General features: G+C 42.1%; 1 pseudogene across 1 annotated transcript; it reads right to left on the reverse strand.

Moving 5' to 3' along the window:
- Positions 1–831: 831 nt before the first annotated feature.
- On the reverse strand, positions 832–1,644 carry LOC102126600 (bis(5'-nucleosyl)-tetraphosphatase [asymmetrical] pseudogene; annotated as a pseudogene). The gene has a single exon (XR_012417222.1). The product of XR_012417222.1 is annotated as a bis(5'-nucleosyl)-tetraphosphatase [asymmetrical] pseudogene (transcript).
- Positions 1,645–16,628: the final 14,984 nt, after the last annotated feature.

Raw genomic sequence — 16,628 nt, forward strand, 5'->3', positions numbered from 1 at the left:
TTCCAGAGCATGGGAAGCAGTAACCTCAGCTTTGTCTTACCAACAAGCTGTGTTGATGAGAGCTGAGAAACATTCCACAGAAGAGCATGCTATGTTGCGATATATACATTAAAAACATTTAGAAGCTTACAGAAAAAAGAATGACATAAGGGACAAATTATTTTTCAGTTTAGTAAAGATTTATGTGGGAAAGAGGCTGATGGAAAGATTTTTCAATTGTAATAAATAGTAAATGTGTGGGTCTTGTGCTACGTATATCTATGCATGCCCTGTATAAAACAGCAAACCTCCTGCCCAGCACCCCCTATTCCTCATATTTTGATGCCCTTTTTGGGGGGCGGTGGAGGAATGATGGTGGGAGCTTCAACACTTACCACCATCTGACACACAAACATACAAATTTGCTTATTTGTTTCTTGTGCATCTCTACACTCAGTCCTAATGTACAGGCCTGATGTACAGGCAAAACCACTTCGCTTAAACTGTGGTATTGCAGTGGAGAAAGAGTTTAATTAACCCAAGGCCCCAGATGGAAGGACTGGAGTTATTACTCAAATCAGTCTCCCTGAGAACTCAGGGGCTAGGGATTTTATGGGTAATTTGGTGGATAGGGGGCCAGGGAATGGGTACTGCTGACTGACTGTGGGTGAAACTATAGGAGTGTGGAAAACGCTCCTCCTGCACTAAGTCCATCTCTGAGTGAGGGGCACAGGGCCAGTTGAGTCATGAATCACAAATCCAGGTGGGGTTGGTCAGTTGCCAGAATGCAAAAGTCTGAAAAACATCTCAAAAGACAAATGTTAGGTTCTACAATAGTGATGTTATCTATGGGAGCACCTGGGGAAGTCAGGACTCTTTTTTTTTTTTTTTTTTTTTTTTTTTTTTTTTTTTTTTTGAGCTGCTTGCAGTTTATTTATAAAGTACAAGGTACACTTATTGGGCCTGGCCTTTTTTATTTTTACTCTTTGCCTTCCTTTCCACCCAGCCAAGATTTTTGTGTGCTCTCATCTGGGAGTTGAGCCGATTTCACAAATCTATCTGCTCTTGGCTGTGATGAGCCAAATACTAGCACAACCTTCCCTGGACCTGAGGGTGGCTTCATCTTAGAAGGCCCACAAGGATCCTACTGAAGTAAATGACTCTGCTCCAGTCAGCTCAGTCCTCTATGGAGCAAAAAAACTGGTGTCCTTCTTGGAGTGCCGCCTTCATCTCCTTGAACTGAGCCAACTGGCAGGCCTCCTCCAGCCCCAGCCAGCAGTAGGCTTGGTGCTCATGGGAGAGGCGGATCTCCACATCATAGTCCTTCACCTCTGCCAGCCAGTAAATGACTGTTTTAGGCTTGTTCCTGGCCACATGATTGAGTTCTCTTTTGAACCCCTCAATGATGGTCAGCTGGCCTGCTTCTATGCCCGCTTCCTTTCGAGTCTCCCTCAGGGCTGTTTCCAAGTCATCCTCTCCTGGTTCCACATGGCCTTTGGGAGGAGTCCAGTGATGAATGCCATCTGATGCCTGCAGCAGTAAAAACTCAATTGTATTGTTGTCCACTTTGGGAATGAGGCATCTTCGGAAGATGATCAAGCCACATGCTCTCAGGGCCATGGTCTTATCCAGAAGCAGAGGGAGGCAGGAGGCGGATCTTGGACCAGTCAGGAATCTTATGACCTCTGGCCACATGACTCCTGAGTAGTAAAGGATCATAGAAACTACTCCCGTGTTCTAGCAGATTTCAGGCCTCTCTCGTAATCCCAATCTTGTGGCCTTTTATTAGCCTTACAAAGGCAGTTTCAGTCCCTGAACAACAAGGAGATCAGTTTTAGGGAAGGTCTGTTATCATCCTTCCTTCCAGGTTAAGCTATAAACTAAATGCCTCCCATGGTTAGTTTGGCCTCTGCCCAGAAATGAGTGGGGACAGCTGGCCTGTGAGGCTAAAAGCAAGAAGGAGTCAGCCACGCTAGATTCCTCTCACCGTCATAATCTTTGCAAAGTTGGTTTCACTAACTCATATATAAACTTCACGAGGGCAGTGCCTTGGTTTGTTCCCTGCTGTATCCTCAGCACCTAGAACACTGCCACATTTACAGTCAATATTTGTTTAAAGAAGGAAGAAAGGAAGCAAAGTGGGAGCAGAGGGGAGAGGAAGAGAGGAAGGGAAGGCAGAAAGGAGGGAAGGGGGAAGCTAAATTATGGGAGATAACACAGTTTCATGACAAATACCCTGCCTTGGGAATTAGATCTCATTCAAATTCATTTACCAACTTACTAGCTATATGACTTCAAGCAAAATACTACAATTCTTGAGAGCCTGTTTGCAGGTTCTAGCAGGGGAATGCAGTTACTCATATACCCTTAACCAAAGACCTGTCCTCCTCTATCCGGGATGGTTGTCCTCTTCAACCTAGCAGGCAGCTTCAAGAGGGATGCACATGGGGCAGTGAGTGAGGAAGGGGACACCCACCTAGCCAGCCAGGTCAGCCAAATCAACCCTGGCTATCAATGGGGTCCAAATCAACCCTGGCGATCAATGGGGTCCAAATCAACCCTGGCGATCAATGGGGTCCAAATCAACCCTGGCGATCAATGGGGTCCAAATCAACCCTGGCGATCAATGGGGTCCAAATCAACCCTGGCGATCAATGGGGTCCAAATCAACCCTGGCGATCAATGGGGTCCAAATCAACCCTGGCGATCAATGGGGTGACAGGTGCCACCGCCAGTTCCCCCCACCTCCAAAATACTTTAAGCCCCAATTTTCTCATCTATAAAATGGAGGCAAAAATATCTTCCCTCTTGCATAGTTGCAAGAACAGAAAATGTATAAAAATATCTGAAAAGTATCTAGCATAGTTCCTTGCAAGCAGTAAACTGTTAATAAATATAAGATCCAGATGTAAAAATAGAAAATTCATAGGTATTTAGGACAGAACTATAGCTAAGCTTTGCATTCTAAGAGAGTGGAGGCATCTACTTACATATTTTTGTAGAAAATGGGATATTCATTGGAAAAACACCTAAGTGAACTTTTTTGGTTTAGAAAATAGCAGTCATTGGGCAAGTCACAGAAGAATTTAGGCAAAGGTGCTTGCTTGCTTTGTATAATTAAATGATGGGTATGAAAACTTTGTGTTTTCTGTTGGAAACTCAGGAGATAGTACAATGTGGACAGAGTGATGGGGAATTCCATTTTCCTCTACTCACCTTTGGTTCATTAGCTGGATCCCTGCACATTAGACTGCTAAAAGGCAGATGAGCAAGAGAAAGGCCGGGTGCAGTGGCTTATGCCTGTAATCCCAACACCATGGGAGGCTGAGGCGGGTGGATCAAGTCAGCAGTGCAAGACCAGCCTGGCCAACATGGTGAAACCCTGTCTCTACTAAAAATACAAAAAGTAGCCAGGGATGGTGGTGCATGCCTGAAATTCCAGTTACTCAGGAGGCTGAGGCACGAGAATTGCTTGAATGCAGGAGGCAAAAGTTGCAGTGAGCCAAGATCACAACACTGCACTCCAGCCTGGGCAACAGAGCAAGACACTGTCTCAAAACAACAACAACAGAAAGTTTATTAACACGTGCATCCTGCATACACACAGGAGAAATTAGTGATAAGGGACTCAAAGGGGTGATTAGAACCTGGGCTTATATAGCATCATAATAAAAAAAGCAATCATTTTGCAGAGAAATGACAAGACAAAGGAAAGGAACTTTAGGCTTTTAGGAATAACAGACTATAAGAAGGTGAATGCACGGAGGAAACGAACGGAACTTAAAATAAAAATTAATATTAAAAAAATTACAAGTTAAGGGTGTTCCAGAACACTTGGTGATTCAGACAAATGATATTTTCATACATAATTTATATGTTTTTGAAACAGTCTCACTCCATTCCTCAGGCTGGAGTTGAGTGGCACGAACATGGCTTACTGCAGCCTCGTCCTCCTGGGCTAAAGCAATCTTCCTGCCTCAGCCTCCCAAGTAGCTGGGACTATAGGTGTGCACCATCATGACTGGATAATTTTTAAATTTTTTTGTAGAAATAAGGGTCTTATTATATTGGCCAGGCTGGTCCTGAACCCCTGGGCTCAAGTAATCCTCCGCATTGGCCTCTGAAAGTGCTGGGATTACAGGCGTGAGCCACGGTGCCTGGCCTTCATACAATATTTTAATAAATCAAAATTAATACAAAAAGACCCACAATAGACAAATATCAAATTTTTAAATAAAATTGACATAATGACAGGATCATTATGACTGAATTTTTTTTTCCTTTGGCCTCAGGCTGCAAATCTGGCTCAACACAGCACTGTGACTGATTCTGACTTTATCTGATTTTTTTTTTTTAAGGCAGTGTCTTGCTCTGTCCCCAGGCTGGAGTGCAGTGACACGATCATAGCTCACTGCAGCCTCGACCTCCTGAGCTCAAGGGATGCTCCTGCTGAGCTCAGCCTCCTGCAGAGCTGGGAATATAAGCACATGCCACCATGCCTGCCTTATCTAAAATTTTGATAATTTTGTTCATCATGGATATTTTTGCATTAATTTTGATATCTTAAAATATTGCATTAGTCAGGGTTCTCCAGAGAAACAGAACCAATTTAGATAGGAGAATCAATCTAAATCTTTTTTTTAGATTTATTATAAGATACTGGCTCATGTGATTATAGAGGTGAAAAATTCCTCCCTTCTGCAAGCTGGAGACCCAGGAAAGCCAGTCATGTACTTGGAAGGCCTAAGAGCCAGAGAGCTAATGGTGTAGATTCCAATCTGAGTCTGAAGGCCTGAGAACCAGGAGCATCAAGGAGAGAAGAATATTGATGTCCCAACTCGGTGGTCAGGCAGAAAAAGGGGGAATTTCTCTTCCTCTGCCTGTCTGTTGTATTCAGGCCCTCAACACATTGGGTGGTGCCCACCCTCACTGGGTAGAACCATCTGCTTTACTCAGTCCCTCCATTTAAAGACTAATCTCTTAGTATTTAAGAGATTTGGAGGCTGAGGCAGGAGGATCGCCTGAGCCCAGGAGTTTGAGGCTGCAGTGAGCTGTGTTCATGCTACTGCACTCCAGCCTGGGCAACAGAGTGAGACGGCTGTTCTAAAAATATATTCAACACCTTCACAGACACACCCAAAAATAGTGTTTAATCAGGTATCTGGGCATCCTGTGGTCCAGTCAGGTCGACACAGAACATTAACCATTGTAAATATTATTTATCCTAATTACTGAGTGGTTTATTTTTGTTCCCTCTGAAATCTTACGCCAGAAGTGAGTGAGGCCCTGGACCAGCCAAATTCCAGCTCTGGGCCATGGGTATTGTGTTAGGTATGTGAATTTCTTGGCAGTCCAAGCACTTTAAGAAATATTGGTTGAATACCTACCGAGTATCAGGCATGGGGTTCAGTTTTTAGGGAGTGAGTAGTAAGCAAGACAGTCAGTCCCTGCCCTCATGAAGCTCACCGTCCAGTGAGAGAAATGTACATGAAACAGTCAAGATGATAAGTGTTACGGAGAAAATACAAAGAACATGGAGAACCTACAGCAAGAGGGCTTGTTTTGTTTTGTTTTGTTTTGTTTGAGATGGAGTCATGCTCTGTGGCCCAGGCTGAAGTGCTATGACGTCATCTTGGTTCACTGCAACCTCCACCTCCTGGGTTCAAGAGATTCTCCTGCCTGAGTCTCCCGAGGAGCTGGAACTATAGGCGCATGCCACCACGCCCAGTTAATTATTTTGTATTTTTAGTAGAGACAGGGTTTCATCATGTTGACCAGGCTCATCTCGAACTCCTAACCTAATCCTCCTCCTAAACCTCCTCCTAATAAAAATTAACTGGGAATGGTGGTGCATGCCTGTAGTCTCAGCTACTCAGGAGGCTGAGATGAGAGAATCGCTTGAGCCCAAGAGGTCAAAGCTATAATGAGCCGTGATCATGCCTGCATTCGAGCCTGAGTGACAGAGCAAAACCCTGTCCCACAAGTAAATAAATAAATAAATAGAAAATCAAAATTTGGAGATGGTACAGGAGGAGAGAGAAAGTGCATATTACAGTGACCCAGGCAAGAGAGACTGGCCAGGCGCTAAGTGGTAGCAGGGAGAAGAGAAAAGTAGAGACAGCTGTAGATGAAGTAATCAGGATGTGATAGCTCATTTAAAGGAGGGGTGAGGTGGAAGAAGGAGTCAAATGTGATACCTGAGTTTCCAGCTTGGGCAACTGAGTGGTTGGCAGAGTCATTTCCCAGAGATTGGGCATATTAATTAAGGTAGTAGCTGTATACACAATAGAAGTTGCTAACTGAAATGATTTTTTTTTTTTTTTTTTTTTTTTAGAGACAGAGTCTTGCTCTGTCACCCAGGCTGGAGTGCAGTGCTGTGATCTTGGCTCACTGCAACCTCCGCCTCCCAGGTTCAAGCAATTCTCCTGCCTCAGCCTCCCGTGTAGCTGGGACTACAGGCGCACATCGCCACACCCAGCTAAATTTTTGGATTTTAGTAGAGACGGGGTTTAACCATGTTGCTCAGGCTGGTCTAGAACTCCTGAGCTCAGGCAAACTGCCTGCCTCGACTTCCCAAAGTTCTAGGATTACAGGTGTGAGCCACCGCGCCTGGCCCTGAAACGATTTTGTATGTTACATACTGTACTTAGTTACTCCATGGAAAGAATCAAATCCTTTTCAGACAAAAACAACAACAGCACAGAAACAATTATATAAGTTGATTGTCATACCATGTGATAAGAAATTACAGGTTGTTATTAATCATTTTGAATAGAAAATAAGTGATGTAAGATGTTGGCAGCTGCATATTATATAGTAACAGACTAATAATAGGCAGGTCTTGAAAGTCTAGAAATTGATTTCATTTTCATTCATCCAGTTTGTGTTTCTTGGTTTATTATTCATACATTCTTTAAGCCTGACTTTCTAAGAGGCTTATCATAGGGAAAAAAAGGCTCATAATTCTCAGTATTTATTTTGAAGGGGATTGGAATGATTTATTCCATAATGTTACAAACATAGACAAAACAGCATTCTCTCCTGGGATCTTTGAGATTTTACAGGTCCTGTGCAATGATTTTGATTGTATTTTCCATCAGTATTGTGTTTATTATCTGAAAGGTTTCAGGAGAGGGAAAGGATAATATTATTATAAAGAAAACATATAAAACATCACCTTGGGTTCAACATGCTTCAGAATGTCCACAGCGCCACATTTGCTCCAAAATTACCCATAGGCAAATAAATAGCAGCAGCAGCTAAAAAGTTTTAATCTCCCCCAATCCCCTTACAAAAATAGACAGAACCACTGATACAGCAAAGCAAAATCTCGTGGACATCTACAACAAAAGTGGTAAGATATTCCCATGAGGAGGAGGGGTCAAACCACTAACGGCAGTAAGATATATATGGTAACGGCTGTAGGAAGAAACAGAAGAAAGAAAGACGACTTCCAAAAAAGAGCCTAGAAAGCAAATTGGCAACAGGCACCCGCTCCCAGAAGGGAAAGTCTATGGAAGCTACCCACTCCCAAAGGGAAGAGTCACCCTCGGCATGGAAAAATACCATTTCCAAGGGGAAGAGGAAACTCTCAGCATGGAAGGTACCCGTTCCCAAAAGGAAAACTCCACTCTCGGCATGGAGAGCGTCCATTTCCAAAGAGAAGAGTCCACTCTCAGTGTGGAAGCCACCCATTCCCCAGGGGATGAATCCACTCTCAGTCCATCAGGTCAATCTGACAAAAGCAGCCAAAACTCTTGGTGGGGACGGGGGTGCCTTTGCAGGCTCCAGATCTGCAAACTCCGTGATTGCTCAGATCAAAATGTGTTTAAAAAGAGAGAAGTCTTGGCCGGGCTCGGTGGCTCACGCCTGTAATCCCAGCACTTTGGGAGGCCGAGGCGGGCGGATCACGAGGTCAGGAGTTTGAGACCAGCCTGGCCAACATGGTGAAACCCCGCCTCTACTAAAAATACAAAAATTAGCCAGGCATGGTGGCACGCACCTGTAATCACAGCTACTCGGGAGGCTGAGGCAGAAGAATTGCTTGAACCCAGGAGGCAGAGTTTGCAGTGAGCTAAGATCACACCACTGCACTCCAGCCTGGGCGATAGAGTGAGACTCTATCTCAAAATAAAAAAAAAAAGTCTTTGTAATTCTAGAAGTTGAACTTCACAAGGAAGAGAAAATGGTTAATATTTATGCAGTGAAATGCTCAACCCTACTTTCATAAAGTAGGACAAATCCCCATACTGAGGAGAGACTGCCAGGCATTAAATGGAAACAGAACAGAACCGGGGCACCAAAACTTAGGAAAGAGGAGAGTCACACCGAGCTGGAAAGGGAACACATCTCAGAATGTGGTGTGTTCAGGTCTAAGTCCGTGTTTGGCTCTAAGTTCATAGATCTCAATGCAGCACAGTAACAACAGAAAATGAAGCCCTCGAACACTGGCCCTAGGGAAGATATTCCAGGCATCCTCCTCTCTGAGAGGATAGGAGAGCCATGAGTTAAAGCGTAATTGTGCTTGAATATCCCATATGATGTAATTAAAAAAAAAATTAAGTGGACAGAAAATATTATTTCTGTAGATAATGAATCCATGTCTTACAATAATAAAAATATTAGCCTAATATTTCCAAATGAGCTTAGAGAATTTCAGAAAATGGTTGTAGCTATGGAAGAATGCCATAAATCAGAATTAGAAAATGAGCCTGTAATCTTAGCATTTAGGGAGGCTGAGGCAGGAGGATTGCTTGAGACTAAAAGTACAAAACCAGCCTGGGTAACATAGTAAGACCCTGTCTCTACAAAAAATAAAAAATAAAATTAGCCAGGCATGATGGTGTGCTACTGTAGTCCTGGCTACTTAGGAGGCTGAAGTGGGAGCATTGCTGGAGTCCAGGACGTCAAGGCTGTAATGAGCTATGATTGCACCACTGCACTCCAGACTGAGTGACAGAGTGAGACCCTGTCTCTAAAAAAATGTAAAAAGAGGAAAAAAAAAGAAAAAAGAAAACGAGATGATTGGACAAAAGAAAAGTTTGAAATGTGAGCTAAGAGAATTTTAAAAAGAACTAGGAGTAAAAGAAAAAAATAATTTCAGAAATGAAGACCAAAGTAGGATGAGCTTAAGGACAAATAAACATCATAAGAAAAAAAGAGAAAATAGAATGAGAGGAAAATAAGAAATTAAAACAAAATTTTAAAAAAGATAAGGGTTGGAGAAGCTAGGTGTGGTGCCTCACACCTGTAATCCCAGCACTTTGGGAGGCCAAGGCAGGAGGATTGGTTGAGGCCAGCAGTTCAACACCAGCCTGGGCAACATAGCAAGATTCTATCTCTATAAAAATAAAAACATATTTTAAAAAATTTTGAAAATGGTTTGGAGAGGGAGTAATAGATTATTACTTATATATTAGCATACATGTAATAAGAGTCTCAAAAGAAGAAAGCCAAAGCAAGGGGAGTGAATACAACTGGAACTATATTTCAGAAAAACGTTCCTGATATCAAGTAGGTCTGAATCCACATCTTTAACGGGCACACGAGGTACCTCGGAAAATCCATTGATAGTGGCCAAAATGAGACTTTCTTTGTAAGTAAATGTATTGAACTGAAAGAAAAGGAAAAAACCAAACGAAATCTTTAGACATCAAAGTAAAACGACCAAGCCACTCATTAGGGAAAGAAACTAAGACTGACAGATTTCTCAATAGCAACATTTTATACCGTAGAGCAGTGGAATAAAGTATATTACAAACAGTAAGAAAATGTAGTCGAGGCCAGGCGCGGTGGCTCGCACCTGTAATCCCAGCACTTTGGGAGGCCACGGCGGGCAGATCACCTGAGGTCAGGAGTTTGAGACCAGCCTGGCTAACATGGTGAAACCCGGTCTCTGCTAAAAATACAAAAAATTAGCCAGGCACAGTGGCGTGCACCTGTAACCCCAGCTACTTGGAAGACCGAGGCAGGAGAATCGCTTGAACCCAGGAGGCAGAGGTTGCAGAGAGCTGAGATCACGCCACTGCACTCCAGCCAGGGTGACAAGAGCAAAACTCCATTTCAAAAAAAAAAAAAAAGAAAAAATGTAGGCAAGAATTTTACATCCAGTCAAGTTTAAAGCCATGCACAAACTGTTATGAATAAGCAAGAACTCATGGAGTACTGTTCTCTGTGCCCTTACTAAGGAACCTACTAGAAAAAGACAAACAAATGACTGAAGAGGAATTGGCTTAAGGATAAGGTGGGCGTTGAATATATATATTTACATGTATAACAATCAATACCTGATGGATACAAGGGTGACCCTATAGAATGTGGTTGTTATATGATACGATACTACTATAAACAATTATAACACAATTGTTCTAAAAAGCAATCTTTATAAAGCAAGGCAAAATGAAATGAATAAACCTAACTGTTCCACGAGTTGGTGGCATAAGCACAGACAGAGGAAGTGTTTTAAGTAACTTTAAAATACAATAATCTGAGGATATATCCCTAGTGGTATGTACCATAAAATCAAGCAAGCAGAAAGTCTTAAACTGTTTTCTTCTAGCATTCAGATTTCTACTAATACTATTGGCACTGCTATTCTGAAACCATTACTTTGTTAAAATAGAAATGGGGTCTTGCTATGTTGCCCAGTCTGGTCTCGAATTCCTGGGCTCAAGTGATCCTCCTGCCTTGGCCTCCTAAAGTGCTGTGATTACAGGAATGAGCCATTATGCCTGGCCAAGCTGTTACATACTATATAAGAGAAATCAAGTAAATAATTATGTGCATGCTATTAGGAACCAGGATTTTTGGGATGAGAAAAAAAAGAATAGAATCAAAGAAATACATTAAAACGTTATAATCTAAAATTTCAATTGGAAATGTAAATATGAACTAATAATGTAATTTTAAAATATATACACACATATAGATGTCAGTTCTGCTCTTTAAAAGTGCTTACTAGGCCGGGCGCGGGGGCTCACACCTGTAATCCCAGTACTTTAGGAGGCTGAGGTGGGCGGATCATCTGAGGTCAGGAGTTCGAGACCAGCCTGGCCAACATAGTGAAACCCCACCTCTACTAAAATTACAAAAATTAGCTGGTTGTGGTGGCACACACCTGTAATACCAGCTACTCAGGAGGCTGAGGCAGGAGAATCGCTTGAACCTGGGAGGCGGAGGTTGCAGGGAGCCGAGATCACACCATTGCACTCCAGCCTGGATTACAGGGTAAGACTCTGTCTAAAGAAAAAAAAAAAAGAACTTAATAATAATAAGCCAAGTAGTGGTGAGTACCCCTGGTGTCTACGTTGTGGAATATAAGTACTATTTTGCACTAAAAGAAACCAGAGCTTCTTGGATAAATGGCTAATTGCAGGCCTAGGGCAAGAAATACAGAAATATTTTGTAACGTCAAAATATTTGGCACTACAAATGCCAAAAATTTGTAAACCGGAAATATTTTGTGCCAAAACAAGCCTAAATCATCATGTCAAAATGCCTTAAGGAGTCAAATTGAAGAATCTTCAACTAGCCAAATATGGGACCATTGGAATTTTGAAGGAATATTAACCACCCTTAATTGAAATATGCCAGATATGTCTCAATCCTTTAGTCAGTAATGATACTAAAAGACTTCGTTGGTCACATATGGAAAATACTAGGAATCAACTCGTTATTTTGAAAACTGATGCAGATAAAATGAAATCAAGCTGTTACCTTGCCTTATGTGTTTGAACTGTACCTGGGACAGTAACTGATGAAGGAAAAATTTGGAAGTATTCTAGCTAGTGAAGAAACGTGATAGAATTAGAATATCACTCTATTTGCAAACCTTAATGAAATAGTGAATCAATAATGGCCGTTGATATCACAGAGAGCCAACCAGACATATATGCCTCCTGATAGAAATATACAACCCTACTTAGGAAATATTACCATCAAAAAATTAAACCAGACCGCTCGAGCTTCTAGCAAGGAGAAATAAACACCATAAGAGAAAAGTGGAAAATGGAATGGAAGGAAAATAATAAAAATCGATTATTATTTCTATATTAGCATACAGGTGCTGGGAACCTACCCAATTTACAGGAAATGCAAGAAAAAGAAACATGTTAAACCATATATACAGGGATGCAATCAGATAGTTTTAGAATATGGGAGGCTTCACAGAGAAGTGTCCTGCCTTCCTTAAGAAATAAGTTATAGGACAGGTGCGGTGACTCACGCCTGTAATCCCAGCACTTTGGGAGGCCAAGGTGGGTGGATCACAGAGTCGGGAAGTCGAGACCATCCTGGCTAACATAGTGAAACGCCATCTCTACTAAAAATGCAAAAAAATTAGCCTGGTGTGGTGGCGGGCACCTGCAGTCCCAGCTACTTGGGAGGGTGAGGGAGGAGAATGGCGAGAACCTGGGAGGCAGAGCTTGCAGTGAGCTGAGATCGTGCCACTGCACTCCAGCCTGGGCGACAGAGCAAGACTCTGACTCAAAAATAAATAAATAAATAAATAAATAATTTTTAAAAAAAGAAATGAGTTATAATGAATAAAAAGAAGGGGAAAGATGAGAAATCTATAGATGAAAATAAATGTAAGAGACATATTAACAAATTGCAGTGTATGAACCTTATTTGTATCTTAAGTCAACTGTAAAACAATTATGAGATAATCAAATGTGAACACTAGTTGAATAGCTTAAAATATTAACAATTTATTAACGTTTTAAAGTTTAATATTGATGTTCTGGTTATATTTTAAAAGAGTTCTTATGCTTTATGGGTTCATACAAACATATTTTTGGAGCAAAGACTATCATAAGACTGTTTCAGATTTTAAAAATGAGCTTGCCTCAAAATAATCTGGTGAGGCAAGAAAGTATAAATGGGGCTGGGCTCCGTGGCGCAAGCCTGTAATCCCAGCACTTTGGGAGGCCAAGACGGGTGGATCACGAGGTCAGGAGATCGAGACCATCCTGGCTAACACGGTGAAACCCCGTCTCTACTAAAATTACAAAAAATTAGCCAGGCGTGGTGGCGGCGCCTGTAGTCCCAGCTACTCGGGAGGCTGAGGCAGGAGAATGGCGTGAACCCGGGAGGCGGAGCTTGCAGTGAGCTGAGATCCGGCCACTACACTCCAGCCTGGGCGACAGAGCGAGACTCCGTCTCGGGAAAAAAAAAAAAAAAAAAAAAAAAAAACAGAAGAAAGTATACATGGACCAAAATTGACCATGAGTTGATAATTGTTAAGAGTGATGAGACTTGGGGTTTGTTGTACTATTGTCTACACTTTCGCATATCCTTAAAATTTCCCCTCAGGGGGAATTTTAAAAACACACATGGTTCTGCTTTTTTTGTTGTTTTTTTCTACTCCAAATTTATCTCAACCAGTCAGTCCATCTACTATGAGGATGCTAGATTAACTTTTCAGGTTACCCAGCCATTTGAAAATGGGCCCTAAGTTAAAAGAATAAATCATACTATAAGTGTGACATATTTTACTTGATGCTGGTTTATATCATTTGTCAATGAATTTTAATAAACACTCAGTGACATACTGATTGCTTTATACTAAATAGGCAACAGAGAAAATGGATTATACCACTGACATGAATAACACCATCTATCAATGCTGTGTGGCATGGTGACATCACTTTTGAAATTATCCCATTTCTTCATAGATGAAAATATCTTTTGTCATTTAAAATTATTATCCTGCCTTGGCATTACACGCTCACCTAAACATAATTTATTAAAACCTCTACTTATGTAATAATTTTTATTCCTGCATGTTTTTCATCTTTTAGTTTATTTTAACAAGGCTATGCCCTAGCAGGAAAAAGCTGAAATTGAACTTTGCATAGCTAAGTAGGAGGAAGAATGTTGTATTCTTCAAACTGGAGTGACACAAAGTATTCCAAATGATGCAAAAATTAATAAGACGTAGCCCTGGGCTTTTCTTTCTTATAGTCGCATATTGCTTCTAGCTTTTCATTCTCTTGTTATTAATTGGTCGCAAATCTTGTTTTAGCTATCTCAGTGTTCCTCTCAGCTGATTTTTTTCTTAACCAAAATAATATATCATTCTATTTTTACAGTACATGACTAATTTAGGCAATCACTGCAGTTTTAATTAATGGAATATGATCAAAGTGTTCAGCTTCAAAACCCATTATTTTTACAGTCAGCGATATGGTAGAACCGTGCATCTGGACATCCGGAGGTTCACTGCCACAAGGCATTTTCTCTAGGTTTCAGTTTCTCATTTCTCTGTTTCTCATTTCTCTAGGTCTCAGTTTTCCTCCTTCAATCTTTCATTGAATAAATATTTATATACCTTCTTTCTTTTTTGAGACGGAGTCTCGCTCTGTAGCCCGGGCTGGAGTGCAGTGGTGCATCTCGGCTCACTGCAAGCTCCGCCCCCTGGGTTCACGCCATTCTCCTGCCTCAGCCTCCCGAGTAGCTGGGACTACAGGCGCCTGCCACCTCGCCCGGCTAATTTTTTGTATTTTTAGTAGAGACGGGGTTTCACCGGGTTAGCCAGGATGGTCTCGATCCCCTGACCTTGTGATCCGCCCGCCTCAGCCTCCCAAAGTGCTGGGATTACAAGCGTGAGCCACCGCGCCCGGCCTTATATACCTTCTAAGTGCCCAGATTTGTGCTGAAATTAGCAGTACAGGGGTAAGTGTGATATCACCTCCTTACAGTGATGTTGGAGTTGACACCAGAAAGATGGTTAAGAGTTAGAAGACAGCACTTTGGGAGGCCGAGATGGGCGGATTACGAGGTCAGGAGATTGAGACCATCCTGGCTAACACGGTGAAACCCCGTCTCTCCTAAAAAATACAAAAAACTAGCCAGGCGTAGTGGCGGGCGCCTGTAGTCCCAGCTACTCGGGAGGCTGAGGCAGGAGAAGCGTGAACCCGGGAGGCGGAGCTTGCAGTGAGCCGAGATCGCGCCACTGCACTCCAGCCTGGGCGACAGAGCGAGACTCCGTCTCAAAAAAAAAAGAGTTAGAAGAATGACGAGTCAAGGATAGGAGTGTTTTGAGCAAGGAGAAATTCAATGGCGCTTAGGAAAAGGATGTGTATACCATGAGGATGTAGGATTTAGAATGAAGGAGGACTTTGGGAGGCCGAGACTGGCGGATCACCTGAGGTGAGGAGTTTGAGACCTGCCTGGTCAACATGGGGAATCCCCATCTCTACTAAAAATACAAAAATTAGCTGGGTGTGGCGGCACGCCTGTAATCCCAGCTACTCGGGAGGCCGAGGCAGGGGAATCGCAGAAACCTGGGAGGCAGAGGTTGCAGTGATCTGAGATCGCGCCACTGCACTCCAGCCCGGGCCACAGAGCAAGACTCCCTCTCAAAATAAAAAATAGAATGAAAGAGGAAGATAAGAAAATAGGCATACTTGCTGAATGATAGGATTAAACTAAATGACCCATTAGGTCCTTCCGGTTCTAAATGCTTACATAACTGGCCGGGCATGGTGGTTCACTCCTGCAATCCCAGCACTTTGGGAGGCTGAGGGGGTCTGGATCATTTAAGCCCAGAAGCTCCAGACCAGCCTGAGCAACCTGGAGGAAGGTAGTCTCTACTAAAAATGCAAGAATTAGCCAGGCGTGGTGGCATGTCCCTGTAGTGCCAGCTACTCAGGGGGCTGAGACAGGAGGATCACCTGAGCCTTGGGAGGTTGAGGTTCCAGTGAGCTATGATTAGGCCATTGCACTCCAGTCCGGGTGACAGAGTGAGAACCCATCTCAAAAATAAAATGAAATAAACCAAATGCTTACATAACTGTGTAGCAGTTGTTGAATCAGAGAATCGTAGCTTTATCCTTTGTTACCACCAAGACCATTTGCAAATTCTTCGCCTCTTTAAATCTCAGTCTTCTCTATAGAATGGTGAGTATACTTACCTTAAAGTTGTTGTGGTGCTTAACATAATATATTTAAAGTCTGTGTCTGGTATACCCTAATCATTCTGTGTATAAATGGTAATAGAAATGTGTAAATGGTATAAATATGTATAAATGGTAATAATCATCGTTAGCTTATATTTTACGTTACTCAAAGAAGCTTCTGCATCTACTCCCTACTTTATTCCAAAAAAGAAAAAAATCCTAGGAGAGATTCATGAGAATCTTTATTACTCTTGTTTTACAAATGAGAAAACTTGAGCTCACAGAGCTTTAGGAATTGAATGGTGGAAACTGGTCTCTTGGTTTCCTGTTCAACTATTTTCTTCCCCCATCACACATTATTTTTCTATTTTAGCTTCTCTTTGAACAAGTAAGAAATATTAACACAGTCTGGGGGCTTGTACGGATTTGTTTATCTTATGGCTGAAGATTTCAGGTTTTCCTTTGGGTTGTTTTTCTGTTATTCTAACAGATCGATCTTATACAAAAACAGTTCCTCTCATGCTTAGCCTTCTTTCTGGAGTGTTAAGATTCTGAGTGTCCTGTCACTCAACAACCTGTTAGAAGGAAGCCAGTAAGGGTTCCTAATCATTTTTACGAGCACCACAGTCTCTGCTCTGTCATTCTTCCATTACTTTAGATCTGTGAGCTAAAGCTTTCTTTGCAAGCTCTTTCTCAGGAAATCAGTAAAGCTTCCACTAGAAATTGCCTCAGTTGGATGACACACCGCAA

The sequence above is a fragment of the Macaca fascicularis genome, chromosome 9 (assembly GCF_037993035.2).
Source record: "Macaca fascicularis isolate 582-1 chromosome 9, T2T-MFA8v1.1".
Taxonomy (NCBI): Eukaryota; Metazoa; Chordata; class Mammalia; order Primates; family Cercopithecidae; genus Macaca; species Macaca fascicularis.